Genomic DNA, 15098 nt, shown 5'->3' with positions numbered 1-15098 from the left:
GAACTACCAAAGGAAATTACATAGTATCGTTCAGTAGTACATCAGTAAGAAACTTGGACATCAGATAGCTATTAGTAGGAAACTTGGATTCTGTATGTCCAGATAGCTATCATGCAAATGTGCACCCTTATTTCAAGCATTTCCGCATGGAGGAAGTATTTTTTTAGAGAGTATACTTCTCACAATGTTCAGGACTTCCCAGCACCTTCATCTGATACGCATTCGTTTATTTTTGTCCATGCTTATCAGACTGCCCTATGAGCTTCGAGACCCATAACTAAGTAGTTGTTTTGCTTGTTTTTTAGCTACTGCCACTTTGAGTTGCTGTAGATGATGAGTAGATGATCTGGTGTACATTTTGTGGTCTGGAAACAAAATTACTAAGCAAGGTGAAGCCCTGAGCTTGACTTCATCGATGTGCTCTATGTATATTTATTTACTGCTATGACATGGATATATATTCAGCTTTAATGTTAGTTGTAGCGCTAACACATCCATATGTGAAAAAAGGTTCAGACAGAACTATGCTTGCTAGTACTATCTCTCTAAAACATGTGCAATTTGAATCCCAACAATCCAACCTGGTAGTGGCAGATTTTGCCTTCTTAGAGTTGTATTGCGATTTAATTTAGTCCTACATGGTTTTACATTTCTTTGTTAACTTGAGCAGGGAAACTAAGTAAGATGTGTATTTGACACATGGTATCAGCAAGGACAGAATGGCTTCTGATGTGTTGTGCTTACGTATTATGATTACAGCTGCCGACCTCTTCCTGGGCTTCACAACCAGCTTCCAGCAGGTCTACACGCTGGCGCAGTGCGACGTTTACTGTAGCAACCAATATCCTTATTGCTAAGTAAGATGTTTAAACAAGTTGGGATCCATCAATATAATAGGACTTTGTTTGCATTTCACCTAGCTTGTAACCAATATCCTTATTGCTAATTTACCTCAAGTTTATCTAACATGGTTGAAATGAGCGCTGTAAAGTTTCATGTCTAAGCTCAATTTTTATCCGAAGTCCTGAAGTAATTATTTTGGTTACATCATAGTTTTCTGAGAATATTAACATGGTTGAAACCTGATGTATAATGTTCTTCATCGCCTAATGCTTTTGGTTGCCGATAACAGGACCTATAGTTAGTAAACCTGCAATTAGCAAGTTATGTTTATGGTCTATCATGCTGAAATACAAAAAATGTTTTGTGTCACATACTTAACAGACTTTGAACTATATACCTAGTTCGGCTGTAGAGAAAAATGCACCTGGTTCTTTAACACATTGAACGATTCAGCCTACCTACTCAAACTACCATCAGTATCCAACAAACGGCTATGGAAATAATTTTTGCCATCAATCCTTTGTTTTAAACAAGTATTAATATTTTGGCAGGACAAAAAGTTCAAATTCTGATGATGGTTTATGTTCCTTCTTTTAGGTTACGAGAGATGATGCTGGAGAGATGCCCTTCCTGTAGGTCTGCACATAAGCGGAAGTTCCTGGGTATGCAAGATTCGATGGTTAAACTGTTTGATGTGATGTGAATGAGTGTATGGAAACTGGTTGTTGTGATGTGAATGAGTGTATGTAGTTTCACGTGTTCTGTTCTGTATAGCATATTGTAATAAACTTATTTTAGCTGTTATTTGAAGATTTTCATATGCTTTCTCTCTTCTGTCTGTTTGATATATACATATATATTGCTTATTAATAAGCTGTGAAAAATCTGACATTTGGGACCCATCTGTAAACTGGAGCTGGGAAAAAAAGTTGGAAATAAAAAATAAATTGACTGCAAAATGTTGTGCGCTAGAAAATAAAAAGGCCAAATTGTAGGCCAGGCCCATGTAGCTAACCGAAATTAACATAAAATACATATATTAAAAGGGCTTGCCTAAAAAAAATACATGGGCCAAATTACTGGGTCAGACCCATGTAGCTAATAAAAGCACAGGAAAAAAATACATTAAAAAGGCCGAATTGTTGGGCTAGGCCCATGTAGAAAATCGAATTGGACCGGGCTGATTCTTGTGCCACATCAGATTGCCACGTCGGATGCCTACATGGCCTGGGGAGGCTGCTAGTGACCAAAATAGAACAATAGGCATATTTTGGTCGTAAACGTCTACGACCTTCTCACAGAGAAGGTCACTATAATCAGTTTACGACCGTCAGCTTTTGACCTTCTGTTTTTAGTCACAAAAAGGTCGCAAATGAAAAACTACGACCTTTCATTGACCAATAGTGGAGGTCACAAGATATCATATTTCTTGTAGTGAGTGATGTGCATTACCGAGAGGGCCTAGAGATACCTCTCCGACAATTGGAGTGACAAAATCTAATCTCAAAATACGCCAACTCAACATCTACCTTTGGAGACACCTGTAGAGCTCCTTTATAATCACCCAGTTACGTTGTGACGTTTGGTAGCACACAAAGTGTTCCTCCGGTAAACGGGAGTTGCATAATCTCATAGTTGTAGGAACTTTGTATAAGTCATGAAGAAAGCAATAGCAACATACTAAATGATCAAGTGCTAGGCTAACGGAATGGGTCAAGTCAATCACATCATTCTCCTAATGATGTGATCTCGTTAATCAAATGACAACACATGTCTATGGTTAGGAAACATAACCATCTTTGATTAATGAGCTAGTCAAGTAGAGGCATACTAGTGACATTAAGTTTGTCTATGTATTCACACATGTATTATGTTTCCGGTTAATACAATTCTAGCATGAATAATAAACATTTATCATGATATGAGGAAATAAATAATAACTTTATTATTGCCTCTAGGGCATATTTCCTTCAGTCTCCCACTTGCACTAGAGTCAATAATCTTGATTACAGAGTAATGATTCTAACACCCATGGAGTCTTGGTGCTGATCATGTTTTGCTCGTGGAAGAGGCTTAGTCAACGGGTCTGTAACATTCAGATCCGTATGTATCTTGCAAATCTCTATTTCTCCTACCTTGACTTGGTCCCGGATGGAATTGAAGCGTCTATTGATGTGCTTGGTCCTCTTGTGAAATCTGGATTCCTTTGCCAAGGCAATTGCACCAGTATTGTCACAGAAGATCTTCATTGGTCCCGATGCACTAGGTATGACACCTAGATCGGAAATGAACATCTTCATCCAGACTCCTTCATTTGTTGCTTCCGAAGCAGCTATGTACTCCTCTTCGCATGTAGATCCCGCCATGACGCTTTATTTAGAACTGCACCAACTTACAGCTCCACCGTTTAATAAAAACACGTATCTGGTTTGCGATTTAGAATCGTCCGGATCAGTGTCAAAGCTTGCATCGACGTAACCATTTACGACTAGCTCTTTTTCACCTCCATAAACGAGAAACATATCCTTAGTCCTTTTCAGGTATTTCAGGATGTTCTTGACCGCTGTCCAGTGATCCACTCCTGGATTACTTTGGTACCTCCCTGCTAAACTTATTGCTAAGCATACATCAGGTCTGGTACACAGCATTGCATACATGATAGAGCCTATGGCTGAAGCATAGGGAACATCTTTCATTTTCTCTCTATCTTCTGCTGTGGTCGGGCATTGAGTCTGACTCAACTTCACACCTTGCAATACAGGCAAGAACCCTTTCTTTGCCTGATCCATTTTGAACTTTTTCAAAACTTTATCAAGGTATGTGCTTTGTGAAAGTCAAATTAAGCGTCTTGATCTATCTCTATAGATCTTGATGCCCAATATGTAAGCAGCTTCACCGAGGTCTTTCATTGAAAAACTTTTATTCAAGTATCCCTTTATGCTATCCAGAAAATCTATATCATTTCCAATTAACAATATGTCATCTACATATAATATCAGAAATGCTACAGAGCTCCCACTCACTTTCTTGTAAATACAGGCTTCTCCAAAAGTCTGTATAAAACCATATGCTTTGATCACACTATCAAAGCGTTTATTCCAACTCCGAGATGCTTGCACCAGTCCATAAATGGATCGCTGGAGCTTGCACACTTTGTTAGCACCTTTTGGATCGACAAAACCTTCCAGTTGCATCATATACAACTCTTCTTCCAGAAATCCATTTAGGAATGCAGTTTTTACATCCATTTGCCAAATTTCATAATCATAAAATGCGGCAATTGCTAACATGATTCAGACAGACTTAAGCATCTCTACGGGTGAGAAAGTCTCATCGTAGTCAACCCCTTGAACTTGTCGAAAACCTTTTGCAACAAGTCAAGCTTTGTAGATAGTTACATTACCATCAGCGTCAGTCTTCTTCTTGAAGATCCATTTATTCTCAATGGCTTGCCGATCGTCGGGAAAGTCAACCAAAGTCCATACTTTGTTCTCATACATCAATCCTATCTCAGATTTCATGGCTTCAAGCCATTTTGCGGAATCTGGGCTCATCATCGCTTCCTCATAGTTCGTAGGTTCGCCATGGTCAAGTAACATGACTTCCAGAATAGGATTACCGTACCACTCTGGTGCAGATCTTACTCTGGTAGACCTACGAGGTTCAGTAGAAACTTGATCTGAAGTTTCATGATCAATATCATTAGCTTCCTCACTAATTGGTGTAGTTGTCACAGGAACCGGTTCTTGTGATGAACTACTTTCCAATAAGGGAGCAGGTACAATTACCTCATCAAGTTCTACTTTCCTCCCACTCACTTCTTTCGAGAGAAACTCCTTCTCTAGGAAGGATCCAAATTTAGCAACGAAAATCTTGCCCTCAGATCTGTGATAGAAGGTGTACCCAATAGTCTCTTTTGGGTATCCTATGGAGACACATTTCTCCGATTTGGGTTCGAGCTTATCTGGTTGAAGTTTCATCACATAAGCATCGCAACCCCAAACTTTAAGAAACGACAACTTTGGTTTCTTGCCAAACCACAGTTCATAAGGCGTCATCTCAACGGATTTTGATGGTGCCCTATTTAACGTGAATGCGACCGTCTCTAAAGCATAACCCCAAAATGATAGCGGTAAATCAGTAAGAGACATCATAGATCGCACCATATCCAGTAAAGTACGATTACGATGTTCGGACACACCATTTCATTGCGGTGTTCCGGGTGGCGTGAGTTGCGAAACTATTCTGCATTGTTTCAAATGTAAACCAAACTCGTAACTCAGATATTCTCCTCCATGATCAGATCGTAGAAATTTTATTTTCTTGTTACGATGATTTTCCACTTTATTCTGAAATTCTTTGAACTTTTCAAATGTTTCAGACTTGTGTTTCATCAAGTAGATATACCCATATCTGCTCAAATCATCTGTGAAGGTGAGAAAATAACGATACCCGCCGTGAGCCTCAATATTCATTGGACCACATACATCAGTATGTATGATTTCCAACAAATCAGTTGCTTTCTCCATAGTTCCGGAGAACGGCGTTTTAGTCATCTTGCCCATGAGGCATGGTTCGCAAGTACCAAGTGATTCATAATCAAGTGATTCCAAAAGTCCATCAGTATGGAGTTTCTTCATGCGCTTTACACCGATATGACCTAAACGGCAGTGCCACAAATAAGTTGCACTATCATTATCAACTCTGCATCTTTTGGCATCAACATTATGAATATGTGTATCACTACTATCGAGATTTAATAAAAATAGACCACTCTGTAAGTGTGCATGACCATAAAAGATATTATTCATATAAATAGAACAACCATTATTCTCTAATTTAAATGAATAACCGTCTCGCATCAAACAAGATCCAGATATAATGTTCATGCTCAACGCTGGCACCAAATAACAATTATTTAGGTCTAAAACTAATCCAGATGGTAGATGTAGAGGTAGCGTGCCGACCGCGATCACATCGACTTTGGAACCATTTCCCACACGCACCGTCACCTCGTCCTTAGCCAATCTTCGCGTAATCCGTAGTCCCTGTTTCGAGTTGCAAATATTAGCAACAGAACCAGTATCAAATACCCAGGTACTACTGCGAGCATTAGTAAGGTACACATCAATAACATGTATATCACATATACCTTTGTTCACTTTGCCATCCTTCTTATCCGCCAAATACTTGGGGCAGTTCCGCTTCTAGTGTCCAGTCTGCTTGCAGTAGAAGCACTCAGTCTCAGGCTTAGGTCCAGACTTGGGTTTCTTCTCTTGAGCAGCAACTTGTTTGCTGTTCTTCTTGAAGTTCCCCTTCTTCTTCCCTTTGCCCTTTTTCTTGAAACTGGTGGTCTTATTGACCATCAACACTTGATGCTCCTTCATGATTTCTACCTTCGCAGCCTTTAGCATTGCGAAGAGCTCAGGAATAGTCTTGTCCATCCCTTGCATATTATAGTTCATCACGAAGCTCTTGTAGCTTGGTGGCAGTGATTGAAGAATTCTGTCAATGACACTATCATCAGGAAGATTAACTCCCAGTTGAATCAAGTGATTATTATACCCAGACATTTTGAGTATGTGTTCACTGACAGAACTATTCTCCTCCATCTTACAGCTATAGAACTTATTGGAGACTTCATATCTCTTAATCCGGGCATTTGCTTGAAATATTAACTTCAACTCCTGGAACATCTCATATGCTCCATGACGTTCAAAACGTCGTTGAAGACCCGGTTCCAAGCCGTAAAGCATGGCACACTGAACTATCGAGTAGTCATCAGCTTTGCTCTGCCAGACGTTCTTAACGTCGTCATTTGCATCTGCAGCAGGCCTGGCACCCAGCGGTGCTTCCAGGACATAATTCTTCTGTGCAACAATGAGGATAATCCTCAGGTTATAGACCTAGTCCGTGTAATTGCTACCATCATCCTTCAACTTAGCTTTCTCAAGGAACGCATTAAAATTCAACGGAACAACAGCACGAGCCATCTATCTACAACAAACATAGACAAGCAAAATACTATCAGGTACTAAGTTCATGATAAATTTAAGTTCAATTAATCATATTACTTAAGAACTCCCACTTAGACAGACATCTCTCTAGTCATCTAAGTGATCACGTGATCCAAATCAACTAAACCATGTCCGATCATCATGTGAGATGGAGTAGTTTCAATGGTGAACATCACTATGTTGATCATATCTACTATATGATTCATGTTCGACCTTTCGGTTTCCGTGTTCCGAGGCCATATCTGTATATGCTAGGCTCGTCAAGTTTAACCTGAGTATTCCGCGTGTGCAACTGTTTTGCACCCGTTGTATTTGAACGTAGAGCCTATCACACCCGATCATCACGTGGTGTCTCAGCACGAAGAACTTTCGCAACGGTGCATACTCAGGGAGAACACTTCTTGATAATTTAGTGAGAGATCATCTTAAAATGCTACCGTCAATCAAAGCAAGATAAGATGCATAAAGGATAAACATCACATGCAATCAATATAAGTGATATGATATGGCCATCATCATCTTGTGCTTGTGATCTCCATCTCTGAAGCACCGTCGTGATCACCATCGTCACTGGCGCGACACCTTGATCTCCATCATAGCATCATTGTCGTTACGCCATCTATTGCTTCTACAACTATCGCTACCGCTTAGTGATAAAGTAAAGCAATTACAGGGCGTTTGCATTTCATACAATAAAGCGACAACCATATGGCTCCTGCCAGTTGCCGATAACTTTGGTTACAAAACATGATCATCTCATACAATAAAATATAGCATCACGTCTTGACCATATCACATCACAACATGCCCTGCAAAAACAAGTTAGACGTCCTCTACTTTGTTGTGGCAAATTTTACGTGGCTGCTACAGGCTGAGCAAGAACCGTTCTTACCTACGCATCAAAACCACAACGATAGTTCATCAAGTTAGTGCTGTTTTAACCTTCGCAAGGACCGGGCGTGGCCACACTCGGTTTAACTAAAGTTGGAGAAACAAACACCCGCTAGTCACCTATGTGCGAAGCACGGCGGTAAAACCAGTCTCCCGTAAGCGTACGCGTAATGTCGGTCCGGGCCGCTTCATCCAACAATACCGCTGAACCAAAGTATGACATGCTGGTAAGCAGTATGACTTGTATCGCCCACAACTCACTTGTGTCCTACTCGTGCATATAACATCTACGCATAAAACCTGGCTCGGATGCCACTGTTGGGGAACGTAGCAATTTTAAAAAAAATCCTACGCACACGCAAGATCATGGTGATGCATAGCAACGAGAGGGGAGAGTGTGTCCACGTACCCTCGTAGACCGAAAGCGGAAGCGTTATGACAACACGGTTGATGTAGTCATACGTCTTCTAGATCCGACCGATCCAAGCACCAAACGTACGGCACCTCCGAGTTCAGCACACGTTCAGCTCGATGACGATCCCCGGACTCCGATCCAGCAGGGTGTCGGGGATGAGTTCCGTCAGCACGACGGCGTGGTGACGATGATGATGTTCTACCGACGCAGGGCTTCGCCTAAGCACCGCAACGATATGACCGAGGTGGAATATGGTGGAGGGGGGCACCGCAACGGCTAAGGAACGATCACGAAGATCAACTTGTGTGTCTAGAGGTGCCCCCCTGCCCCCGTATATAAAGGAGCAAGGGGGGAGGCCGACCGGCCCTAGGGGCGCGCCAAGGAGGGGGGAGTCCTCCTCCTAGTGGGAGTAGGACTCCCCTTTCCTAGTCCAACTAGGAAGGAGGAAGGGGGAAGGAAAGAGAGGGAGAGGGAGAGGGAAAGAGGGGCCGCGCCCCCTCCCCTAGTCCAATTCGGACTCCTCATGGGAGGGGGCGCGCCACCTCCTGGGCTGCTGCCCTCTCTCTTCCCTTAGGCCCACTAAGGCCCAATACTTCCCCGGGGGGTTCCCGTAACCCCTCCAGCACTCCGGTTTTCTCCAAAATCATCCGGAACACTTCCGGTGTCCGAATATAGTCGTCCAATATATCAATCTTTATGTCTCGACCATTTCGAGACTCCTCGTCATGTCCGTGATCACATCCGGGACTCCGAACAACCTTCGGTACATCAAAACTTATAAACTCATAATAAAACTGTCATTGTAACGTTAAGCGTGCGGATCCTACGGGTTCGAGAACTATGTAGACATGACCTAGAACTATTTCCGGTCAATAACCAATAGCGGAACCTGGATGCTTATATTGGCTCCTACATATTCTATGAAGATCTTTATCGGTCAAACCGCATAACAACATATGGTGTTCCCTTTGTCATCGGTATCTTACTTGCCCGAGATTCGATCGTCGGTATCCAATACCTAGTTCAATCTCGTTACCGGCAAGTCTCTTTACTCGTTACGTAATGCATCATTCCGTAACCAACTCATTGGTCACATTGGTCACATTGCTTGCAAGGCTTATAGTGATGTGCATTACCGAGAGGGCCCAGAGATACCTCTCCGACAATTGGAGTGACAAAACCTAATCTCGAAATACGCCAACTCAACATCTACCTTTGGAGACACCTATAGAGCTCCTTTATAATCACCCAGTTACGTTGTGACGTTTGGTAGCACACAAAGTGTTCCTCCGGTAAACGGGAGTTGCATAATCTCATAGTTGTAGGAACTTTGTATAAGTCATGAAGAAAGCAATAACAACATACTAAACGATCAAGTGCTAGGCTAACGGAATGGGTCAAGTCAATCACATCATTTTCCTAATGATGTGATCTTGTTAATCAAATGACAACACATGTCTATGGTTAGGAAACATAACCATATTTGATTAATGAGCTAGTCAAGTAGAGGCATACTAGTGACATTAAGTTTGTCTATGTATTCACACATGTATTATGTTTCCGGTTAATACAATTCTAGCATGAATAATAAACATTTATCATGATATGAGGAAATAAATAATAACTTTATTATTGCCTCTAGGGCATATTTCCTTCAGACACGAGCAGCGAGCTGCGCGTCTGCGTTAACATCCCGAGCCTTAACAGGGCTGCTTCCCAGGAGCCCTTCTGGCTGTCCCGTGGTGGGCGATGTGGAGGCCACCCCCATAGCTACGTCCGCATGCCGTTCGGCTTGCCAGGCGTGGCTGTCTCACTCCAGCGCTGCATGCAGGGCATCCTGGCGGCTCGCGAGGCCAGGCGTCAGGCAATCCTGACGGAGGAGGAGCCGGAGCCTCCGGAGCCCCCCGAGGCTCAGGAGTCTGCTGGCTCATGAGGAGCAACTTCTGCGGCGCACATCTCCAGCTACTTCAACACTTCTACCCCAACGATGTCAGGTGACTTTTTAGTTTGTTCAGTTGAGGGCGCCCCTCGGGCCGCACTATCCTCAAGTTGTATGGGTCCGCCCTGCAGTCTGTATCATTTTGCGCATCTATCAGAACTGGCCTCACCCTTTCATGAGTTGCTTTATAACTAGCATGTGCACCCGCGCATTAGCGCGGCTAGAAAAACTTTTCTATTTTTTATTAGACTTTTATTTAGTACCTTTGTATCATGGTGTTTACCTTTGTAGGACTATGTATTTTTGTTTCTTATTTACTTTTTATTTTCTAGAAGTGTAATTTGCTCTTCCATGTTTTTTCTTACTTAGTGTATTTCAAGGCATGTATCACATCAGGATGATATGCACCGGTGGTTATGATGTACAAACTCTTACGATTTTCTTAGATAATGGTAATAATTTGGTCCATGTAAAATCACACTTAGCATCTCAGGGAGACACGTTGATTCGAACATTCATAGTGCTTCCCAAGAGTAACAAACTTGTTCGGCTGGGTCTTAGGTCATTGGCACCGGGTCATCAATATTAGATTGTGATGAGAGGTCGATAGTGAACAACACGTGTTGGATTTGAGGAAAATGTTACACATTGTATGGAGATTAATGGAGAAATAGCAAGATGTGAAGAGTGTCGCTAACATAAGTTAGATTCTGATTTATTTATATTTTGGATAAATGACTTCCATTTTTTGTTTCAATCATGTTGATTTTCTTTCCGTGACATTGCACAGATGTTTTAAATTATTGTGTGTTGGAAATCTCCGTATTTAAATCTTTTAGCTTCGTATATGCGGTTCTTTTTCTTTAAATTATCTCCATTTTTTATTTTAGTTTTCGTGCCCATTTTTTCTTTTTTCCTGTGTTATAAATTTGCATATATAATATCCTCTTTACCCTTCTCAATCCAGGTTAACCAATTGGGTGCTTCCTACGGTGACTTCGTAAATCTCAAGATGATATGCCGGTTTAGTCTTTCGGATGTGCTCATAGGGGTAGGGTGTGCGTGTGTGCGTTCACAGGAGTGAGTGTATGCGCGTTATATGAGCGCTTGTGTCTGTACTGATGTTAAAAAAAATGTGCTTCTCATTCGACCATGTGTACGCCTCTGTTTTTTTTAGAAGAATGTGTACGTCTCTTTCTTCTATGAGGGGAAAACACATTCCATTTCCTTTCTTCATCGCCTTTGAAAGAGCAAAAGGAAATCGAGGCTGCTGCCCCACATCTGAGTGCCCCTGCCCGTGTTTTGCCGTGTATGACCAAACCTAAGTACGTACAAAACTCGTACTGGTCCATCCACGGTGAACTCCCCCATTTTCTAAAATAAAAAGAAAAGAAAAAATTGTTATCATCTCAGTCTATCCCCTGTTCCACACAGCATGCGGTCATGTATCTGGCCTCCAAAACACATTCCAACGGATAGCAGTAAAAAATTGCCCCACACTTATGTCCTCAGGCGTCCCAGCGAAGCAGAATGAGAAAACGGTGGGGAAAGGGAGAGATTAGAGCCGGCTCCGAGCAGCCGAGCGGCGCCGCCGTGGAGGAGAGGCCGCGCCGCACAGCCGTGAGGACCAGAGAAGAGTACACCACCGGGCCGGAACCTGCTGCCGTGAACCGCCGCGGCGGCACGGAAGGAGCGCCGCTACGGATTGGGGAGGAGCGCCGTTGCAGGCCTAGGGAGAGCGCCGCCCGGACCAAGCTCCCTGCTCCACCGATCAAGGACTCTCGATTCCGGCCGCCTGCAGCACATCAGGCCATCAGCTAACAGGTCCCTTATCTTCTCCCTCTATTAGTTTGTGGTTCTGGCCGCCCGCAATACAAACCAAACTGAACTGATATGCGAGCCCGCAGTACAAACAAAACTGAACTTATCTTCTTTCTCTGAATATACGCCTTGGTTTGACATTTTGATATAACAGTTCTAAAAATCAGATATTGTTCTGAAAATTAGATATTGTTAAATTTAGGAAAAGCTACAGCAATTAATCGTAGCTAACTGGTTTTATGGATTCACATCATCACATGGTTTCCCATAACTCTTTTCATAGCTAGCTGATCACTTGGTGGAGGACAATACGTGCACTACTATTCTTGATCAAGTCACTTTTCAGTGTATCATGTTTGAGCTCACCAATGGTGATGTAGTCAACATATATCTCTTCTGCTCATGTCAGCTAACCTGTTTGTGCCGAGGCCTTATGTATGGGTGATCATTCTTTTCACTTTCTCTGTATCTTCTACCTTTTGTGAACCAAAAGATCTTACTGGGAGCTGGTCAAGAAAGAGAATATATTAAATTTGTTTTTGTACTTTCTTTAGTGCTGAAAATTTATGCCTTTATTTGCCATTGTATAGTGACCATTCAGAAAATTTATGCCTAAATTAGATATCTTTATATCTTTATATAGTGGATTTGCTTTGCTACTAAGTCTAAAAATGGGAACCTTGTTTTTGGTCAGAATGGCAGCACTGAGCAAAGCTAGCGGTATGCAAAAAACAGAGAGGCCGTTGATTTGCTTATATCTGGTTCTGCTATTAAGTTACTGAAGCAAGGTATGTTCCTGTCTATTGTGGTGGCGTCAAATAGATTTGCCAAAGTATAGTTTCTTCAAATTGTGAAGTGAATCCTAATGTCTCAAACTTTGGTCTTGTAGTATGTTCTCGTATATTGTGTTGGGCTCGTACAAATTCGGATAAAATAGCATGTACATAAAGGAAACTACATGAACAACGTTTTCAATCTGTTTGGACTAAGAATATTTTTAACATTCACACGCTTAATCTAATAAGTATCCTTATTCTGGTTGATGTCAGGTACTCTTACTTACCTTGGTCGATACAAATAGTTTGTCGTACTATTTACTTAATCTTCATCTTCAAGCATTGTATTTTTCACTTTTGCTTTAACACATCTCTTGTTCCGGCAGACACCTTTTTCCTATTGTTCTGGCGAATTCGTCTCAGTTCATTCATCCTCTGGTCATCTGATATCACAACAGATCTCAAGTCTCCTTTTATGCCACTGTGGGGCTCATGTGCTGCTGCTGCTGCTGATATTTTGTCTTGACGCCCATCTTTGTTTAATGTACTCCAATTGCTGTCAATGTGGTTTCTCTTTCACACGCATTAGTTCACATGACAGTTTGCCAGGTGAAACTTTATTATTCTGTGACTGCATACTTATAATTTTTAAAAATTAGACACATCTCTGAAGTGTGTATAGTTAAAAAACCAATCACCTCTTTATCTGGCATGTTCTGCTTCTTCATTAACATGGTGTCCACCTCATGATCCATCAATTCCTGTGCAACATATGTAAGATGAGTTAGTTAAGGAATTCTAGAGATGGTACTTCATATTTTTCAAAAAAGGTTAATGCACCTTTACCCCCTCGGCTTTATCGTTCAAGTAGAGCATCTCAAGGCCATCATCAGGCAAAAATGTTCTTTTTACTGCATAGTTTTGTTTGCGACAGGTCAGATTATATCATTGAAATTGAATCAAAATATAAGTTTTTTCCACATAATTTTTTAGTAATCTTTGGTGCTTCTTATGATTTCCCATCTAGTGAGTTCAGCAAGTTAGATGTAGATGTATAAAGCAAGTTATTCTTCTCTCCATGGGCTTCATTTTGTTAGTTGTCCAATGACATGTATATTTGGAGATTATTGATATAACAATTAGATATATCAATTATATGGAAGTCGTAATTACAACTATCAACATACCTGAGCATTGTGTATCTTTTTCTGTTCTATCTTGTAGTGTGTCCATGGTAGCAAACTCGCGGCAATAATTCGGAAAAACTTTCAAAGATCCTTTTATCTTTTACCTGTGTATTGTATGCAAAAAATATTTTAATTTCATTTTCTCACTGGCCTATATTTTGTAATTCCAACTCAACATTGTTGAATGCATAAATAGATTTCTTATTGATCTTTGATCTAAACATGTCTATTAGATTCTTCCAAATAGTAACATGGATTGTTTCACCCTGTCAAAACAATCAAATATGGTTAGTAACTGCATCTTAACTTGAAAAAACTGCAATTAAATATATAGAAACAGACCTGCTCATCCATCAGTATCATATCTAGGCTAGTTAGCTCATGGGTCGTAGGATTGACTGAATCCCACACTCATTGCGTTCACTTGAATGTTCTAGTTATGTCCCCTCATAGTTAAGTCGCTGAACTTCTTGTATGTGATAGTGTTATGTCCTCAAAATTAATAGAAAACAATATGTAACTAATACAGGATTTATGAAGATTCTAGGCAGAAAAAGTAAGCTTGCTAAATAACAATCACCAAATCTGATGATTCAGGCGAGAAGTGCTTTGGAGTGAGTTCTTCCAACGTTGACTGGAGCAATTGGGCGTGGCTTTGTCGGGCGTCGGGCGTGCTTTGGCATGACTTCGTTGGACGTCGAGTGAAGCGGCTGGGCATGGATTTTCATGGTAGCTCTGTCGACTTCAATATGTTCACCTCGTGGTGGTTGTCGACTTCAAATTAATTGGTGTGTCATTGTGCGACTGGTTGTACTTGCTTATATGGGTTGAGGTGGCTGGGTTTGAGGTGGCCGAGATGTCTGGAAATCTGATTGTGACCTTGTCCTATATTTCTTTTTGGGAATTTTCAACATTAATTGCTTTTTTAATTGCTTATAGCATGTAGTACGTGCTTTTTTTCTCTCCCTTCTTTCCTTCCTATTAGGACATGTAACGCTTACATCCCGTGTATGTGCTGGACTTTGAGACGTCCACACGTATGTCCGCGTGTATGTGCTGCACTTTGAGACGTGCACATGTATGTTCGGCAATATTTCTTTAAAACCTAGTTGTAGTTTATATACTTCCAACTTTTTATTTCATGCACCTTGTACGTGTCAGTTCAACTTATATAACTTTTGGACGTAACGTAATATCTTTAAACCTTAG

General features: G+C 41.3%; 1 long non-coding RNA gene across 2 annotated transcripts; it reads left to right on the top strand.

Moving 5' to 3' along the window:
- The first annotated feature begins 11555 nt into the window (after positions 1–11555).
- LOC123071390 (uncharacterized) lies at positions 11556–14830 on the top strand. 2 transcript variants are annotated; one of them, XR_006434311.1, is made up of 4 exons: positions 11556–11929; positions 12621–12714; positions 13089–13311; positions 14487–14830. It is a non-coding gene; the product is annotated as an uncharacterized lncRNA (long non-coding RNA). The 2 variants fall into 2 exon arrangements; XR_006434310.1 differs by having other exon boundaries at positions 13089–14830.
- The last annotated feature ends 268 nt before the right edge of the window (positions 14831–15098 follow it).

The sequence above is a fragment of the Triticum aestivum genome, chromosome 3B (genome assembly GCF_018294505.1).
Source record: "Triticum aestivum cultivar Chinese Spring chromosome 3B, IWGSC CS RefSeq v2.1, whole genome shotgun sequence".
Classification (NCBI taxonomy): domain Eukaryota; kingdom Viridiplantae; phylum Streptophyta; class Magnoliopsida; order Poales; family Poaceae; genus Triticum; species Triticum aestivum.
Note: the sequence above shows the minus strand (reverse complement) of the source record. Positions and strands in the feature narration are given on the sequence as shown.